This window comes from Rattus norvegicus, chromosome Y, assembly GCF_021556685.1.
Source record: "Rattus norvegicus strain SHRSP/BbbUtx chromosome Y, alternate assembly SHRSP_T2T, whole genome shotgun sequence".
Classification (NCBI taxonomy): Eukaryota; Metazoa; Chordata; class Mammalia; order Rodentia; family Muridae; genus Rattus; species Rattus norvegicus.
The window spans coordinates 32,770,618-32,786,275 of record NC_141555.1 but is presented as its reverse complement, the minus strand read 5'-3'; the positions used below and the strand labels follow the sequence as shown (position 1 = coordinate 32,786,275).

The window sequence follows — 15,658 nt, the reverse complement described above, 5'->3', positions numbered from 1 at the left end:
GTCCTAAAATTTTGAAGAGACATACAGTCTTTCCACAGGCATTAAGTAATTCTCCTATTATTTCTATTACTTTAAAAAGAATTACAAAAGAAAATACATTAAAATATTTTAACTATGAAAGGAAAATAATTTAAAATAATTTCATTGCTACATAATTGGGTGTTGTTAAGATGACAGGCATCCTCCTAATGTATAACTGCGATAAGTAAAGCAAAAAACACTTTTTGGTATCTGTGTCAAATACATATAATCTCAACCTATAAGAGAAAAACAACTGGACAAATCCAAATTCAGAGACATTTCAGCAAAGTATTTTTCTTCAAAGGTGTAGTCACATAAGATAAAAATAGTAATGAATTATCACAGAATAGAATAACATAAGATATGTAATAACTAAATGTCAACTGGATTTCTGGATTGGATATGGGCATAGATAGTGTACAGTTCTAGAAACATTGTTATTATGATTTGATCAACCTACAAAATTACTTTTAACATTTTTTTCAATTTTCTAATTTTTTGAGAATTAGTCATTAGATTGATTAAAGTATATAAAATTTAGTAATTAGGTTACGATATAAAACCATACTGTTTCCTATCAATTAAATCTCCTTTTCCTGTATTGTTTAAATTCTGCTTTATTTTTTGTATTGATTCATATTATTAATTTATTTATGTCTCAAATGCTGTCATTTTTCCTGTTTTCCCCCACAGATTCCCTTAACCCAATCACCATCCTTTTCTGATTTCTTCTTTCAAAGAGTCAAAACAACAGGAGTTATAAGGCATTTTCAGTCCCTGAATAGCTGTTCATATGGCCATGCATTTGAAAATCTACAACATTGATAATGCAGACATCAGGAAATATCATTCAAAAATGATCTTCAAATATTAAATAATCTCCACTTATCAGCTAACAACTATCAGCTTTACAAAACAGGAAGAATCCAAGAGGAAAAATATCCTTGTAATGTACGTATAAAATTGATCAGATAAGAAGGAAATCAGAGAGCAACCTTCCTGGATTCAACACAAGAGAGCCTCAGTTCCTGTAGTGTATTCGGTATGAGTTTATAGAGTTTATGGGTTAATACCTGGAAATGAACTCCTACAAAAACCAACAACAAACAGACCACAAACTGATATATTTATAAAAGCCAAACAAATATGTGGAAAGTATTATTTTCAGCTCTATATGAGAATACTAATGTTTAATTGTATATTAATATAATTTTAATTTAATAACTGCATATTTTATTGCAAATTTTTAAATAAATAGATTTTAACTGACTCATGTGATCATTAACCTTAGTGGCTTTGATTGCATTATAGATCAATAAAGTGTTTATTTGACTGTGTTTATCACTATGAATATTCACCAAAATCAAATTATGTGAACCAGGAACTGCTCTTCTGTTTTCATAGTTTTTGTTGTACATATGTTAGAGTTTTATCTGCTTATTCGTGTGTGCAATACATCCATGCCTAGTGTCCAGGAGGTTTAAGAGGGTGTGAGATTCCATGATGCTGAAATTACAGCCACTTGTGAACTGTCACTTGGGAGCTAGGGTTCGGTCCTGAATTCTCTTGAAGAACACATAATGTTATTAATCACCAAATCATTTCTTCATCTTAAGCAAATGCCACTTCTTTGTAAATATAAGTTCCTAAGCTGTCCTGTCTTCACCATAGACCACTGTTTTCTCAAATGTGATAATTTATTAAACACACACCCACCTGCTTCTTACCTTCATATATATTCACACAAACACACATAAAAACAGAAACACACACTCACACACAGAGACACACGCACAAATGCTCTTACCTTCAAGTTTACTTACATACTTACTTACACACACACACACACACACACACACACACACACACACACCTGCTTCTTACCTTCAAGTAGACTTAGTTATTTTCACATTAATTTGTTTATTTATTCACTTTACATGCTGCACCCTGCCCCCCTCCAGTTCACCCCTCTCACAATCCTTTGCCCATCCCTTTCTCTTTAGAGCAGGAGGGGAACCCTCGGGTAGCTCCTCCCCTTGCATATCCAGTCTCTATGATCACATCTGCTGATACTGAGGCCAGACACAGCATCCTAGATGGATTGGGGTGGGGAGCTAGAAGTGATTTCCAGAAAGAGGCAGAGAGCTGGGGTAAGAGATGCCCATTAATCAATGGGTGTTTCCTTAGCTGAGAATCACAGTCTCAGTGATATGGACCTAAAGAAACCATCTGCTGTCGCCAGAGAGCAACCCAAATGGAATGATAAAGAGACACCAACTTTAGACACAAAATTCATTCTGACCACAAGAAATGAAAGGGCTGTGCATAGAGAAGATAGTGAAAAATGATCAACCAATGGTTAGTGCAGATTGAGACCCACCCCATGGATGAGCACCGATCCCTTACACTATTAATATGACTCTGTTATGCTTGCAGACAGCAGTCTAGCATGGCTTCCCTCTGTTAGATTCCACTAAGCTGCTGACTCAGACAGAAGCAGGCATCATCTAGTCAAACCACGGTGGAGCTTGGGGACTCTGATGGAAGAAGAGAATGAAAAGGATTATGGCCTCTAAGGATATAGGCACTCCACAGGCTTTGTCTTCATGCAGGTACCGAACAGCTAGTATTGGGCCTTCCCAAAACATGCTGTCTGTAGATGGGATATTTGTTTTTAAAATTCATTTATTTATTTACTCACTTTACATCCCAAAATGGGTGCTCCATCTTCATGGGATGCCAACACTCATTGTCCGGGGCACTTATAAAAAGACAAAGCTACACATTTGCTACCTATGTCCTGGGAGCTCAGGTTCAGTCTATGTTCACTCTCTGGTTGGTGGTTCAGTCTTTGGCAGACCCCAAGTGTCACTGTGAGTTGACTCTACTGGTCTTGCTGTGGAGTCCCCCATATCATCTGGGCCTTGATTCTTCACCTTATTTTTTAAAGACTCCCCAACCTCCAGCTCTTGTTTGGTGGTGAATCTTTACACTTATTTCTCTCAGCTGTTGGGGGGTGGAGTCACAGAGAGGTCAGTTATGCTAGGATTGTGTCTGCAAGCACGGTAGAGTATCTTTAATAGTGTCAGGTATCGGTGATTGCCCACGGGTAGCGCTCAATCTGAGCTAAACATTGGTTGGAAGTTCCTTCCATGTCTGCTCTATCTATCTTCGTATCTGAAGATCTTGTAGGCTGTGTTCATTTTGATTGAAGGTTTTGTGGGTAGGTTTTTGTCCTTGTCACCTCACTGGGAGTCATACCTGGCTACAGAAGTGGCAAATTAAAGATCTGTATCCCCACTGCTACAGTCCCCCAAATAGACACCCTGTAGCCTCGCCTTTCCCAGGTCTCTGGCACCTCCTAGAGATGTGCACCCCACACTTGTGATTTCCATTCTCTTTTCCATGATTTCCCTATAACTAATTCCTCCAAAGGCCACTCCATTCCCCACCTCCCCTCCCATTCAGTTTCCTCCCACCCTCCACCCTTCTCAATATCTATTATGCTAAATACATTTTAAAGTCAATATTTAGGAAAAAACACTGAGTAAGTGTAAGAAGTATCCCATAAGTAATTGTGGTGGATGTTTAGGGAAGACATGAACATGTTAATTTTTATAGAGGTCAAAATTACTACATATATTGTTAGAAGAGACACTGTCTTCATTACATTCAACATGAAGGAAACCATTTATATATTCTTTTAAGTTATACAAGGGAATCTGTTAAAAGAGTTACACACATCACACAAATTTATTACCTTAAAGCTCCCTTTATTGCAAATATTTACACAATGTAAAGTACAAAGGCTTACACTCATGTGAGTGTACTTTGTTTCAAAGTTAACGTTTAGAAATACAGGTTGATGAGAACAGTCATCTCAGACTCAGAGGGGATAAATACATCAGGGAGTCATGTATTACCTTACCTGTGTTCTTTCCTTTATTCCTGCTGAAGACAAATCTCATTTGCAGCCCCTACTGTGAGAGATGGATTAGAAAATGCCTGAGAGTCTACAACCCAGAAAGAAAAAAGACAACATCTCCAAATAGTACACACAGTCAAAACTTTCTTGTAGATCTTAACACTTGAAACAAAATGCAAAGAGAAAATCCATTTCCTAGGATATTACAATAAACAGGAAAGGGTACCTGTAGGAAGCATTCTCAGGGGATTTTAAACTTCTGTACCTAAGAACGAAACTGCCTCCATTTACGTGAAGATTTGTTTCTTTGGCAAGAAAGTCAGTTTGTCTCTTGACGGTTGTGCTGTCTGTTCAATACTAAGGAAACGGTGATGCTTTATGAATGTGAACAGATAAACATACCAGTTTTCACTTCTTCAAAGAATTTCAAGAAGAACCTGAAAGAGAATGTATAATGTTTTAGAAATGAAATATGTGAATTTAAATTAGCCAGCAAAAATGTGTTGTTAAAAGTTTCTGCCTTCTATTAATAATTTTGACTATTCTTGCTATGAATAAAAAGACGGTTATGTAATGTCTACCAATCCCCAAAGCCTGAAACATTGTGGAAAACTGTCTTATTCCTCCCTAACTTGATGTCTCTCTCATGTTGAAGAGCAAGAAACTTTCTGTACTTGCATGTATTTGCTCTTGGGAGCATGCAAATAAATCTTTCAGTTCCAAGAACAAAGACATGGCCATCCAATGGGACCCATATGAAATAAAATCTTTCTTCCTGACGACAATGAACTTTAGCACACCAGTAACAATGCAGATAGCAATATAATGGAATAATCCTGTAATAATAATAATAATAATAATAATAATAATAATAATAATAATAATAATAATAATAAAATAATAATAATAAAATAATAATAACAACAACAATAATAATGGACTAAACCCCTCAAGGGATCACGGAGTAAGGATAGTAAAAGTTGAGATGTGTTTTTCAGGTGATATTGTATCCAGGAAAGCAAGTTTCAATAGGACAGACTCCTCACACATGAAAATTACTCAACCTGTCAGGGCCTCACAGAGAGAGTTGAGAACCAGAGTGGTCTTTTAGGACAAGAGAAAGATTCGCCAACCTCCTAAAAAGAAAAGGAATCCAGACAGTCTGTGTGAGGATGATTAGCTTATGCATGATAAACACACACACACACACACACACACACACACACACACACACACACACATGCTCTCACACACACACAGATTCACAGAGAAACACAGCAAGAGATATAGACAGTTAGACAAACAGACATACACACAGAGAGACACAGACAGACACAGACAAACACACAGACACAGACACAGACACACACACACACACACACACACACACACACACACTCTTCTCTTGTCTCCTTCCTAGAGTGTCCAGGGGCACAACATGTGTGAAAGGATGAAGTGGGACCAGGAAATAGTCAGTCAGCAGAAGATTTGTCTGCCTGCAAGTGAATTTTGGTTTCTTCCAAGGATTTCAGTGTCACAGCTCTGTTAGAAGGTATTCAGGGACACGCTATGGCTGTGTGCATATATTTTACTCAGGATGAACAAGGGCTAAATAAACCTTGGAGAGGAGGAAGGGGTTTTCGTTTGCATTTACATCAGTTGCAGGTTTAAGGTACCAGTAAGTCCTCATTTGCTATATCTTTATAATCTCTGTCCCCACATCGGTCTCTTGTTCAAGGATCTCAACTTTATCTCCTCAGAAATTGACTCCACTGAATGTGCCCCATCCCCACCCCTGATGTCCTACTTGCTCGATTTCAAAAGATTACAGGTTCGTACTCTGTATCTCTGTCAAATTAAATTCTCAGGAACGTGGCCCTCTAGACACGATGAATTAACGAGTGCTTCCATCGAGTTTTCACATTAAACCGTATCCCCTATTTCTGGCCAGTTCTCTCAGCACCGCGCTATTACTCCATCGTCCCCGCTGACCCTCCACTCCTGTCCTCACTCGCCCTCACTCACTCACAGAACCTGTTCCAGTTTTCCTTTCAGAGAGGTCGATGCTTTTCCCCTCACGGGCCTTCTTCTTTCCTGTGTTCTCTCTGCATTTGTAGATTGTAGATAGAATATGATTTATCTCATAGCCGATACAATGCATAGGTAAACGCCTGCCATGTTTGTGTATCTAGATCTCAGTTCCCTCTTGTGCTGACTTTTTTTAGTTTCATCTATTTCCTCTTAAACTTCATGATATCATGCCTTGATCACTATGCTGTCATTCCTCCACCCCAATGATGTCATGCCCAACCACCATGATGTCATGCTCCACACCCATGATGTCATGCCTTTGCCCCTTGCTAGAATGGTTGCACCTATTCACCAGGTAACATTCTGAATGCTGCCCTGTCACCACACTCCTCCAGTCCCCCACCAATTACAGTCCCTCCTTGTACCCTCTCCCCTTCTCCTCTGAGAGAGTGGAGGGAAACCTATGGGTGTAACCTCTCCTCTTGCACATCAAGTCTCTGCAGGCCTAGACCCATCGTCTCCCACCAGGTCCTGAAAACGCAGCCTGGGTAGGAAAACAGAATACACAGACAGGCGATGGGTTTAGTGAACCCACATAAAGACCATTGTGCTCCTCTGCCTCTCTCAGTCCTTCCCTCAGTTCTTCAGTGAGACTCACTGAGCTCCATCCGAAATTTGGCCATGCATCTGTGCACCGGTGTCAGTCGGCTGCTCGGTGGAGCCCTGCAGAGGACAATAACTCTACCCTCCTGTCTGCAAACACAAGAAAGGACCATAAATAATGTAAGTGTTTGCCGTCTGCCCATAGGATAAGTCTCAAATTCGGCCACTTATCCTTTTGCCATTCCCTCATTTCCTCTTCCATCTCTGTCCCTGTGTCTTTAATAGAAAGTGCAAATTCTTGGTAAATATTTTGGGGGTGGATTTGTGTCCTTATCCTTCCACCTTAGGTCCTCTGTGGCTACGAAAAGTGACCATTTCAGTCTCCGTATCCCCACTGTTATGAGTCTCAGCTAAAGTCACCCTCCTGGATGCAGGGATAGCCTCACGCATCCCAGACTGCAGAAAAATCATACAGATAGCACCCACCCTGGACAGTCACTGATTTCAGTTTATTTCCTTGGCCCTCTGTCCCTCTTGCCCATCTGTCCCAAGAAATGATTCTCAAACCTCATTTCCCTTCCCATACACTCAGCCACCCAATCCTTTTCTTCCACCTGCCTCCTCTCATTATTTTATTCCTCCTTTTGTGTGAAATTCAAGCATTTTTCTTGGGTCTTTATTCATGTTTACCCTATTTGGTTCCATAGATCATAGTGTGTGAATTCTGTACTTTATGGCTAATACCCTCTTTTACATGAGTATGTACATGCTATTTTGGGTCTCAGTTACCTCATTCAGAATAATAATTTCTCATTCCATCTACTTGACCGAATCTTCACAATGTCCATATTTTTCATTAGCTGTGTAGTATAGCATAGTGTAAATGAACCACATTTTCTGTAGCCAGTATTTGTTTGAGGCGCATCTGGCTTATTTCTCTTTTCTGTTCATTATGAAAAAAGCAGTTAGGAACCTTATGGAGCACATGTCCTTGGGGTATGGCAGAGGTCTTTTCAGATATAAGACCAGGTGTAGTATAGCTGTGTCTTTAGGAAGAATATTCCCCATTTTCTCAGAATCTACTGGATAGATATGCAAAGCATTATACGGATTTGCTCTTCCACCAGCAAAAGCAAGTTGTATCCTGATATTTATCTGCTTCATCAAAGGAGTTTCGCCACTGACTATCCCGCTATCTTGGACTCAGGTGATCACATATGAACCTTCTTCAAATTTTAACTGGTCAGTAAATACTAGAGCTTATTACTGATAGCCAGAGGGGAAAGTTGGTACTGGAGGTTTGATGGTGGTGTTAGGTAAAGAGGCAGAAGAGGGTAAGAGGGGAAGGGAGAGGGCTGAAGATAAAGAGGAGGAAGTAATGTTGGAAACAATCCATATGGCCTGGAGAATGCACATTTAGCAAGGGGTTTTATGATTGGGGTATAAGTTATGATAATGTTAGATCTACCCAATACACGTTTATAGATTATAATTATAATAAACAGATTGTGTGTTTTCTTTATAGGCTCATTGGTTTCTGAAATGCCAACAAGCTTTCCTCTACAGTATTTGTGGATCAAATACTCTGTTAATAGATATCTCCCCTTTTAGGGGCTCTAACCATTGATCCATAGTCCAGTAGACACAGCTGTCTCTTCCTCAGTCATGTCTCTTGTATTTTCTGTGGATATCTGTTTCTTCAGTGATCCATGCCCAGTGTTCCTTTTTCTCAAGGTCTTCAATGATCTCACACAGAGGAGTTTCAATTTTCTCAACTCGTTCCATCTAGTTGACCACAACTTCACAATGTCCTTATTTTTCATAGCTGTATAGTATTCCACTTCAAATATTTCCTGTTAACAGTGAACCATTGCGAACAGGCTAAAATTTCCCAAGGAAACTTTAAACATTCATTCTCTAAAGCTAGATCTCTTCATCCCATAATGCTTGGGTTGACTGAATGGCATGGCATGAGCAGATTTTTCTAATGGACATCAAAGCCATTTCCTTCTCCAGTAATGGCTGCCATCCCTCTGTAAGAGATTTTTACCTAGGTTATTTTCGGTGACTGATGTGATTTGAAATTGTGACAACATCTGCTTGCTAGAGTGACAGAGATGTTTGAGGTTGACCATGCTTCCACAGCCAGATGCCCTTCACCAGAGGAATGGATACAGAAAATGGCCTATATTTACACAATGGACTACTACTCAGCTATCAAAATCAATGTGTATGAAATTCATAAGCATAATGGATGGACCTAGAAAATATCATCCTGAGTGAGGTTACCTAATAACAGAAAAACACACAAAGTATGCACTCATTGAAAATTGGATATCAGCCCAAATTCTCTAATTACTTATGATACAATGCCCAGACCACATGAAACTCAAGAAGGAAGACCAAAATGCAAATGTTTCAGTCCTTCCTTTAAAGGGTAAATAAAATATCTATATTAGGGGTAGGGAGGCATTGTTTTTAGGAGACTGAAAGAATGGCCATTCAGAGACTGCTGGACATGTGTCACACACACACACACACACACACACACACACACACACACACACTCACACACACACATATATATGCACCAAAACTATTATGGATAAAATAAGGATTTGAGAGTTTATCATTTGAATTCGCTACAAAATATTTACACTGTTATATTCACTCTATAGCTGGGCCCCCTTTGTTGCCAAATTCATTGCAAAAATGGAATTGTAAAACAGAATTTTTGAGTACACATTAAGGAATATTTATAAAGTCCCCTATCAAGGAATGTACAATAAGAAAGTGAAATACAATATTCATTCAATTAAATATCTGTAGGGAGAATACTGGCCTTTGGGATACAAAGAAAATGTAGAAAATTGAACTATATATCACAGGAATGAACCTGGGAATTAATTATTATCTAGAAGAATTCCTCCACTCCATATTCCTAAATCTTTTCTACCAATGCCAAACCCTGACTACCTTTCTCCATTCATAGCATGTAACCACTAATGAAGCAAAGAGATTTCTCTAGCTTTAGAGAGATGGACTACCTAAAGGTTTCCACTGTGTCACAGGAGACATACCTGGAAAGGGCACTCCAAATCTGGTCAATGTAGGGAAATCTGTTTAGCAGGTGGGACATGGCATGTCTCAGTGACATCATCATTAGGCCCTCCCGTAAGTATCTCTTGTAACCTGGAAGCCTCTAGCTGCTTCTGTGATGTCACAAGTGTTGTCCTGGCTGCAACTGCCTCTCAGATACTCCTGCTGTACCTCTAGGGTTTACTAATTGACCTCTAATTCAGAGTAAATTGCCATAGGGGAGGGAGAAAAAAGAGGATTAAGATATCAGTGATGGGGAAAAAGAAGCTGCCTTTCTGTCTTTGTATAAAAAAAGGAAGAAATATGTGATTCTTGGGATAGCTCAGAGAGTCCTTAGTATTGATTAAGTGGGATATCTGAACAGTTAGCCTTGATGTGAGCCTTCCGCATATGGGAATCAGAAGCTGGGAGCCTCTCATAAGCACCTGGAGTTTCCTGTTCGTATCATTCCTGAAAGTCAGAGAGTTTATAACATTATTTTTTTTCTATTCAAAAACCAAGTGATGGGCAGGGCACAGTTGTTTTCCTGAGAGCTCATAGCCTTTATTCTTTTTGTCAAGAAGAATAAGGTCCAAAGGAAGAAGGGAAAGACAAATATTGAGTCCTCAGCTCAGAGTAAACTCCTCCATGCTTTGGATACCTATAGTGCAGTTTTTGTCTGACACTGATATCTGAGAGAGAGAACTGTTTGTAGTTGAGTCTTCATCATCTCAGTCTTTCCACTAGTATTACTCTATCATTCCATTACAATGACGTTTACATTTCTGAGTCAATAGCTGTGAATACTTCACAGTGTTCTTTAATTTCTTTCATTTTTTTTTATTTTTTAGCAAATTGTATTCCTTTTTTAATTTGGTATATCTATATTTACATTTCAAATCTTATGTCCCTTCCCAATTTCCTTCTCATAAGATCTCTGACCGGTCCCCCTCCTCTTTTATAACCCCCATTATTGTCTGCTTTCAGTTCACTGGTTTGCCACTAGAATGCACTTCTGTATTTGATATGCTCTAGCTGTGTCTCACATGGAAGATCTATGTACAGTTCCTGTCAGCATTCACTTCTTAGCTTCATCAATCTTATCTATTTTGGTGAGATATATATATATATATATATATATATATATATATATATATATATATATATATATATATATATATAATTTCTGCCACAAGTTCGGCATGATCTGAATGGGATTCCATCAGTCTCTGCTCTAAATTCATAGATAGTATTGTTCCACCTTTTAAAAAGGAGTGAAGCATGCACATTTTGTGTGTTCTTTTCTTGAGCTTCCAGTTGTCTGTGTACTGCATCTTGGGTAACTTGAGCTTTTTTGCCAATATTCACTTATGATGATTTCATACCATATGTGTTTTCCTGTAATTGGGTTACCTCAATCAGTGTGATATTTTCTAGTTCATTCCATTTGTCTATAACTTTTTTGAGATCATTGGTTTTCATACCCTAGTAGTACACCATTGTATAGATATACCATATTTTCTGTATTCATCCCTCTGATGAATGCCATTAGGGTTCCTTCTAGCTCCTGGGTATTATAAATAAGGCTGCTATGACCACAGTTGAGGATGTGTCCTTTAAGTATATTGGAGCATCTTTGGATTATATGCCAAGTAGAGTTCTATCTGGATTCTCAGGTAGTGAAATTTCCAATTTTCTGAGGAATCTCCAGACTGATATCCAGAGTGGTTAACCAGTTTGTAATCCCACCAACAAAGAAGGAGCAATCCTCTTTCTTGACATCCTTATAAAGATCTGCTGTCTCCTGAGTTTTTATTTTAGCCATTCTTACATGTGTGAGGAGGAATCTCAGAGTTGTTTTCATTTACATTTCCTTGATGACTAAAAATGATGAACATTTCTTTAGATGGTTGTCAGATATTTGATATTCCTCAGTTGAGAAATCTTTGTTTAGTTCTGGACCATAATTTTAATAGGGTTATTTGTCTCTCTGTAGAGTTACTTCTTGAACTGTTTGTATGTATTAGGTAATAGCCCTCTGTCACATGTAGGATTGGTGATATATATATATATATATATATATATATATATATATATATATATATATATATATATAATCTCAAAGTTGTTCTGTTCCTTGATACCCACTAGCAAGTTGCTCAATAAGGGGTACAACAACAAGGAGTTGGTGAGCAAAGTTCCTCTATTAGGGGCTTTAGCAAGCTGAATGAATCCTCAGGCCTCCATATTTGTTAGGACAGGTATCTATATGGATGTCACACTGTCATTTAGACAGAGTACACCAAAAACATCATATTATTTCCACAGTACAGTATTGAAGCTACTCCATATCACACACATGGCATGCTGAGGTTATTGTTAAACAGAGATGACAGCAATCTCTCCCTCCTCTTGTCAGGAATTTATTCTTCCATAAGGAAAATCAGTGTTTATTTTTATGTTTCAAAGCCTATATAAAGGTCTGATCCTGAAAAAGGGTTTATAAAGTTCATCCTGGTTTTATATGAGAAATTTGGAAAGCCAGATGTATCCCCATAGTATTTGTGACATCTAATAAGCACACAGTGGCTTGTGTTGGCTGAAAGAATAACATAGTGTACAACAAGGTACACGATCAGCCTGCTGTAAAGGTTATTCTTTTTCACAGGTGAAAGGCTATGTATCATAGGATTTGTGTATTACAACAGCAGCTGATGACAAGTTTGAAGAAGCATTCCTGAGGGCTCCAATAGATTTTCAACACAGTGATATGCCATGGCAAGTAGGGCCTAGCAATCACTTGACTTGGAAACATCATATAATGTGATGTTTGACAGCTAGGTTGGATGATTCTGGATTATTGCTAAATTAGCACAAAAGAATGTAAATACAAGAGGCCATTCCAGAGCAATGCAGAGTCATTGTGAGGACCTTCACCCAGAACAAAGAAACTTGATCATGTACTGCAATTAAAGGCACGAGTCAGCACTATCAGGCATCTGAGGACTCTTAAAAATATCTAAGCAACCATACAACTTGTATTTAGACAGATAGTATCTGAATCTGTAACTAACACATCAGTAAACCTAAGAAGCTTATAAAATGTAATTGTAAGGTGTTTGGATGATGTCATAGTTGGTGATTTCATTGTCATGCAAATATGAGGACTTGAGTTTGCATTCCCAACAAGTATGTAAAAACCACCAGTTGCGAAAATAATTTTTTTTTATGATGGCTAAACTCATCTAAGAATGCTGGTTCAAATGAGTTATGAGTTTTCTTTTTATGTTCAAAGAATGTTTATGTTTTAATCATGTGAATGTGTGCATGCATGTACACACACACACACACACACACACACACACACACACACACACAGACCCTCACATGCACATGCATAATCCCATGCACACACACAGGTATTTGTGATGTTTATAGGAGCCAAAACGGATTATTGGAAGTCTTGAGGGTGAATTTACTCTCAGGGTGGGGTAGGAAGGCAGATGAGACCCAGAAGAGAGAACAGAGTGAAAAGAAGAGGAACGTGCAATGGTTTTTGGTTCAAAAAGGCATGGACATACCATCTGGTCAATTGGAATCAAGAGAAGGCCAGATAAAACATAGTAATAGTGTGGAATTATAGATAGAAAATAGATTTTAATGAGATAAAGTGTAAATATCTGGGCATTTCGATTTCTCAAAATGGCTTATCTTAATATAAAATATGTGTGTGTGTGTGTGTGTGTGTGTGTGTGTGTTTTATCAGGGAATAAAATGGACAAAGGCAGGGTAAAAACACCAGAATGGGAGTAAATTATTTTTTACAACAAACTACCTCCTTGTTTTTTGTTTTTGTTTGTTTGTTTGTTTGTTGTTGTTTTTGTTGTTGTTGGTGGTGGTGGTGGTGCTAGTGGTGGTGTGTGTTTGTGTGTGTGTGGGTGTGTGTGCATGCGTGTGTGTGTGTGTGTGTATGTGTGTGTCTTTTAACAGGGAATTAAATGGACAAAGGCAGGGTAAAAATACCATATTGGGATTAAATTATTTTCTACAACAAATTACCTCTTTGTTGTTTTTTGTTTGTTTGTTTCTTTGTTTATTTTTTGTTGATTTTGTAGTTGTTGTTGGTAGTGGTGGTGTTTGTGTGTGTGTGTTCGTGTGTGTGTGTTTTGTGCTATGTCTTCCTATTGTCTCAAAGCTCCAAGGTCACCTTACAGAGATCAGGGTTAGCGTAAAAAGAATCATATGTCCTAGAGGTCCTGTGGACAGTCAGTGTGCCACAATTGCCTCATATAGCCAGGCTCCCACTGTGACATAAAAAGAGGCATAGCTGCTGCTGTGCATTATGCATTAGTCAGACATACTTCCAAGGACAATGCACTCTTACAAGGCTCTTTGGTGATTTCTTGCCTTCCTAACCATCATTTCTCCTGGTGGCCCTGTTGCATACAATCTAGATTACAGTGTTCTAGTACACCAGGAAAGCACCCTTTTGCCTGGTTCTTCCCTGATTTACCAGAAAGCAAGTAGAGGAACTCCACACAAAACTTGCACTCAGGATTCAGCAGCCTTTCCCACCCACTCCCAGCTTTGCATTTTCTCCCCTTAAAGGACTGAAGAAAAGATTCTGTCATCCACAATTGGTAGAAATCAGCTTCGAAAAGTGTCCTAGAAGGTTTCTAGACAGCGAAAATCAAAATATGACAGGAGGTGTGTTCTACAGCTGGCCTCCTTCTCAGCAGACAATCAACAAATATTTCTCCAGGCTCTTCAGTGTCACAGCTCTGTGCCCATGTCTGGGGGGCCCACAGGTGTGTGAGACAAGGGACATAAGTTAGGGATAGGAAGACTGCTACACAGTAAGAAAATCTGTGGGAGAAGTAAGTCATATGGCCAGTAATTCCTTTGTTTTAATTCCCTTCATCTGTTCCCTTTGCATCTGGATTACAGCCTTTCCCAAGTCCTCTCATCCCATTCTCACACTCACATGCTCCTCTTCCATTGCTCCTTATCCTTCACCTTAGAGAAGGGGGATTCCCACATGTGTTCTAACCTGCCATGCTATGCACCCTTTTTTTTAGTTGGGAGACTTTTAATGATTGTATTTCCTTAGGGGCTTTACCTTTATTCAAGTTGTTTACCTGATCTTGATTTAAATTTGAAATTGACTATTTTGTTCTGATTTTCCAATGTTAAGGAGTATATGCTTTTTTTTTTTTTTTTTTTTTTTTTTTTTTTGAGCTGGGGACCGAACCCAGGGCTTTGCGCTTCCTAGGTAAGCGCTCTACCACTGAGCTAAATCCCCAGCCCGAGTATATGCTTTTGAAGTAAAACCTAAGGATTCTTTGAATTATCTCATTGTTCCTCGTTATGTCTTCCTTCATTTTTGTTAGTTAGGAGAATGTTCCTCCACGTTTGAATTAGATTGGCTAAGTTGCTAATTTTCTCAACTCTTGGGACCCTTTTTAATATTACTGTCTTCTTTTTTCTTATTTATTGATTCCAGCCTTGAGTTTGATAACTGCCTTCTGATAACTGCCCCTGTGGCATGTTTGTTTGTTTGTTTGTTTGTTTGTTTTCTTGTAGAGGTCTTCCCTGTGTTTTTAAGTTACTGGTATGTGATCTCTCTGATTGCATTGGAAAGGCCATTTTTGTAGTGATCTTTCCTCTTTGCAATTCTCTCATTGTTTCTCATGAGATTGTGTATGCTACTCCTTCATTTTCACTGAATTTTAGAATGTCTTTAATTTCTGTATGTCCTATCGAGGCCATCAGTCATTCGGTAAAAAGTTGTTTAATTTACATGAGTTTGTAGAGACTTTTCCTTGATTTTTAATGCCAGCTTTAGTCCATGGTGATCTTTTCCTATATCTGTGTTCTCTTAATGTATGTAAGATATCTGCCTAGGCCCTTCTGACTTTTAGACTTTCTGTTAAAAATTAATATAGTTTTGTTAAGTTTGCCTATGTTTGTTACTTGGGCTTTTTTCTTTGTACCGTTTAA

At 38.5% G+C, this 15,658-nt stretch overlaps 1 long non-coding RNA gene across 1 annotated transcript in view; it reads left to right on the top strand.

Moving 5' to 3' along the window:
* LOC147998006 (uncharacterized) overlaps positions 1 to 15,658 on the top strand; it is a 61,003-nt gene that overhangs the window by 24,183 nt on the left and 21,162 nt on the right. Inside the window, exons 2-5 of the long non-coding RNA XR_015647305.1 lie at positions 715 to 972; positions 2,458 to 2,633; positions 6,606 to 6,760; positions 7,708 to 7,787. This is a non-coding gene — a long non-coding RNA (uncharacterized LOC147998006). The remainder of the gene's footprint in view (positions 1 to 714; positions 973 to 2,457; positions 2,634 to 6,605; positions 6,761 to 7,707; positions 7,788 to 15,658) is intronic.